General features: G+C 40.1%; 1 non-coding gene across 1 annotated transcript; it reads right to left on the reverse strand.

Moving 5' to 3' along the window:
- Positions 1–4147: 4147 nt before the first annotated feature.
- Positions 4148–4255, reverse strand: LOC148551128 (small nucleolar RNA R71). The gene has a single exon (XR_015893502.1). It is a non-coding gene; the product is annotated as a small nucleolar RNA R71 (small nucleolar RNA).
- Positions 4256–4939: the final 684 nt, after the last annotated feature.

Here is a 4939-nt window from a genome sequence, read left to right on the forward strand (position 1 = left end):
TGAGGACGAGCAAGCCTTCTAAATTTGGTGTGGTAAAAGCGTTGCTTTTTATTTTTCCATAACCATTTATGGCACCTAAGGCCGGAGAAACCTCTAGAAAGAGGAAAAGGAAGGCAAAAGCTTCCACCTCCGAGTCATGGGAGATGGAGAGATTTATCTCAAGGGTGCATCAAGACCACTTCTATGAAGTTGTGGCCAAGAAGAAAGTGATCCCCGAGGTCCCTTTCAAGCTCAAAAAGGGTGAATATCCGGAGATCCGACATGAGATTCGAAGAAGAGGTTGGAAAGTTCTCACCAACCCCATTCAACAAGTCGGGATCTTAATGGTTCAAGAGTTCTATGCCAATGCATGGATCACCAAGAACCATGATCAAAGTGTGAACCCGGACCCAAAGAATTGGCTTACAATGGTTCGGGGGAAATGTAAGGTTGTTATTCAACTTGCCAATGATGCAAGGAGATGCACACCCCTACACTAGAAGGGCCAACTTTGATCAAAGGTTGGACCAAGTCCTCATAGACATTTGTGAAGAGGGCGCTCAATGGAAGAGAGATTCAAGAGGAAAGCCGGTTCAACTAAGAAGGCATGACCTCAAGCCCGTGGCTAGGGGATGGTTGGAGTTCATCCAACGCTCAATCATTCCCACTAGCAACCGGTCTGAAGTTACTATAGACCGGGCTATCATGATCCATAGCATCATGATTGGAGAAGAAGTAGAAGTTCATGAGGTTATATCCCTAGAACTCTACAAGGTGGCAGACAACTCCTCTACTTTGTCAAGGTTAGCCTTCCCTCATCTTATTTGTCACCTTTGCAATTCAGCTGGAATTGACATAGAGGAAGACATCCTCATTGATAAGGACAAGCCCATCACTAAGAAAAGGATGGAGCAAACAAGAGATCCCACTCATGGACAAGAGCATGTGGAAATTCCTCATCATAAAACCCCTGAGATACCTCAAGGGATGCATTTTCCTCTACAAAACTATTGGGAGCAAATCAACACCTCCCTAGGAGAATTAAGTTCCAACATGGGACAACTAAGGGTGGAGCACCAAGAGCATTCTATCCTCCTCCATAAAATTAGAGAAGAGCAAAGAGTTATGAGAGAGAAGCAACAAAGGCAAGAAAGAGATATTGAGGAGCTCAAGCACTCCATAAGATCTTCAAGAGGAAGAACAAGCCGCCATCATTAAGGTGGACCCGTTCTTTAATTTCCTTGTTCTTTGTTTTCTGTTTTTCGAATTTTTATGCTTTATGTTTATTTATGTTTGTGTCTTTATTACATGATCACTAGTGTCTAAGTATCTATGCCTTAAAGCTATGAAAATGAATCCATCACCTTTCTTAAATGAAAAATGTTTTTTATTGAAAAAAGAAAAAGAAGTGCATGAATTTCAAATTTTAAAACAGTTTAGTTATTTTGATGTAGTGGCAATACTTTTGTCTTTCTGAATGAATGCTTGAACAGTGCATATTTTTGGATTTGTTGTTCATGAATGTTAAAAATGTTGGCTCTTAAAAGAATAATGGAAAAGGAGAAATGTTATTTGATAATATGAAAAATCATAAAAATGATTCTTGAAGCAAGAAAAAGCAGTGAAAAGCTTGTAGAAAAAAAAGAGAAGAAAAATAAAAAGCAAGCAAAAAAAGCCAATAGCCCTTTAAACCAAAAGGCAAATAAAAAGGATCCAAGGCTTTGAGCATCAGTGGATAGGAGGGCCCATAGGAATAAAATCCTGGCCTAAGCGGCTAAACCAAGCTGTCCCTAACCATGTGCTTGTGGCGTGAAGGTGTCAAGTGAAAACTTGAGACTGAGCGGTTAAAGTCGTGGTCCAAAGAAAAAAGAGTGTGCTTAAGAGCTCTGGACACCTCTAATTGGGGACTCTAGCAAAGCTGAGTCACAATCTGAAAAGGTTCACCCAGTTATGTGTCTGTGGCATTTATGTATCCGGTGGTAATACTGGAAAACAAAATGCTTAGGGTCATGGCCAAGACTCATAAAGTAGTGATAAACCACTATTTTATGATTTATATTGTGTTTAATTGTGTGGTTTTATCATGATCCTTACTCACTTATTCATTAAATTAGCATGCATTTAGATTTCCTTCCTGAATTTATTACATGTTTGAAAACTGCTTCCTAGAGACTTTAATTATTTATTTTTAATTCTCCTTTATTCCATTCGATGCCGTGATCTGTGTGTTGAGTGTTTCAGACTTTACAGGGCATAAATGAGTTGGAGATTGGAAAGGAAGCTAGCAAAAATGGAAGGAACACAAGAATTTGAGGAGATAACCAGCGAGAAGTGATGCGGTCGGATGGCTCACGCGACCGTGCAAAGGAGAGCAAATCACAGTGACGCGGCCGCATGGCTCACGCGGCCGCGCGGATTGGAAAAGCTTAGGCGACGCGGTAGCGTGGATGACGCGAACGCGTGTCATGGAAAAGCGCGAATGACGCGTCCGTATGGATGATGCGATCGCGTGACATGTGCGATCTGCATAATCTGCAGAATTCGTTGGGGCGGTTTTGGACCTTAATTCGACCCAATTTTCGGCCAGGAACTGCAGACTAGAGCCGGAGAATATGCAGAAACAAAAGAACACATTCATTCAGAGACAGTGGGAGATCCAGTTTTACTCTCTTAGGTTTTTCTCTCTAGGTTTTTAGAATTTTAATTTTCAATTGGTCTTAGCATTGGAACATTGAGAAGAGTTATTTCCTCATCAAGACTTCGTCATTCTAGTTCGTTTTCTCAACTTGGTTTTATTCTTCCATATTCTTTGTTTTGTTCAATTTTGTCATTCAGATACTTTTATGATTATTTAATGCAAGGATTATTTCTTTTTAATTCAATTTCAATTCCAATAATCATGTCTTCTTTTAATTCCCTTTCATGTGTTATGGATTTATTATTTACGATGAGTGAGTAGTTTCTTTACTTGATGGGGAGTTGATTAAAAGGAACTCTTGAGTTGGAAGGATTGAAAGAAAAATTTGTAATTGGGTTAAATGTTGGATTGCTATCCTGTCACCAACGCCAATTCCTTTGAACTAAGTGGGTTGCAACTTGTGAACAGATCCGGAATTCCAACTTGTTTGACTTTCCCTTACCTAGTAAAGGATAACCAAACAGAACAACCATTAATTATAAATTAATCTTACAATCATTCCATCAATAGTAAAAATTCCAACCAATCAACTACCAGTCAAGGCTTTTATTCATATTAATTGAATTTCCTCAATTTAAATTCCAATTTACCTAACTCAACTTCTTTGAACATCTGATTAATAAGATAGCACACTTTTCTGCAACTCGTTGGTAGACGACCTGGGACTTAACACTCCCAATAATTTTTAATTTAACTCTCTGTGACATAATTTTAAATTGATAGGTAGATTTTTGGTGAGTTAAGAACTATACTTGCAACGTAACCATTTTAATAATTTTTAATTTATCAGCTTCTGCGTCTCATAAATTTTTGGCGCCGTTGCTGGGGAGTTGCAATAGAGTGCTAAATTTATTAATTAGAATTTATTTAATTGCATTTTATTTTATTTTGCTACTATGAGCTGCATGTTTCTTCCGTCAAATGACGCGTTCACTTCCTGATCCACGCTTGCTAATATTCGATCCTGAAATTGAAAGGACAATTTCACGAATAAGGCGAGAACAGCGTCGGTTAGCCCGCTCTGAGGGCGGATCTGAAAGTGAATCTGAGGAAGAAATCAGCCCCCGTTCTACTGATTCGGTTGTTTTACGTGCAGAAAACATGGCAGCTAGGAGAGTTACCATCCAGGAGGAAGGAGCCCCTGATTTTACAATGCAACCGTTTCAAGCGCATCATCCAGCGGTAGCTACAGATTTTGAAATATAGACTGCACTGGTAAATTTGATGCCCAAGTTTCATGGCCTACCTGCTCAAGAGCCTAGCAAGCACTTGAGAGATTTCCAGGCAGCCTGTTCTACTGTCAGGCGTGATGGCACTGATGAAACTTCAATTCTGCTGAAAGCTTTTCCATTTTCTCTGGAGGAAAAAGCAAGAGAGTGGTACTACACTCAACCTCTAGCAAATGTATCCAACTGGAATACACTCAGAAAGGAGTTTCTGGAGAAATTCTTTCCATCTGAAGTTACTGATAAACTAAGGAAGGATATCTCCACAATTGTTCAGGATGACAATGAGACTCTCTTTGAATACTGGGAGCGCTTCAATAATCTTTTGGAAGCATGCCCCCACCACATGATTGACAAGATCGTGCTACTCAGCTATATCACACAGGGTATGAGACCCCAAGATAAGACCACATTGGAAAGTGCCAGCAATGGGTCTATGAAGAAGTACAAGACCACTGATGAAGCTTGGCAATTGATCAGTGATTTAGCTGAATCTACTAGGAACCACAGACAACAGCAAGGCCGTTCAAAAGCCGTTGCAGAAGTATCTTCTAGCAGAGAGACTGCTACTCTAACTTAGAGTATATATGAGATGACCAACTTGCTGAAGCAAATGCAGTTGAATCAACAAGCTCAGCAAGCTCAACCTCCTCCACCACAGCAAAACCAACAACTAGTCCCATAAAGAATTTGCGGAATCTGTGCTAATTATAGCCATTATACTGATGAATGCCCGCAGCTCCAACAAGAAGACAACATGGTGGCATCCACTCACAACTTCTATGACCGCCCCAACCAAGGGTACAATCAAAGTGGAAATAATAACCATGGATGGCAGGACAATTCAAACCAGAATTGGAGGGACAACAATAACAGAGGAGGCAGAGATAATCAGGGAAATCAGAGGTGGAACAATAACAACAACAGGTAGCAAAATCAACCTTACAGAGCACCTCACCTGAGGCAGAACCAAGGACCACAGAATAATCAGCAGCAGACCTCTCAATTTACTCATTCTTCGTTATCTTCTAATGAA

The sequence above is a fragment of the Arachis ipaensis genome, chromosome B7, assembly GCF_059453495.1.
Source record: "Arachis ipaensis isolate K30076 ecotype BB chromosome B7, ASM5945349v1, whole genome shotgun sequence".
Taxonomy (NCBI): domain Eukaryota; kingdom Viridiplantae; phylum Streptophyta; class Magnoliopsida; order Fabales; family Fabaceae; genus Arachis; species Arachis ipaensis.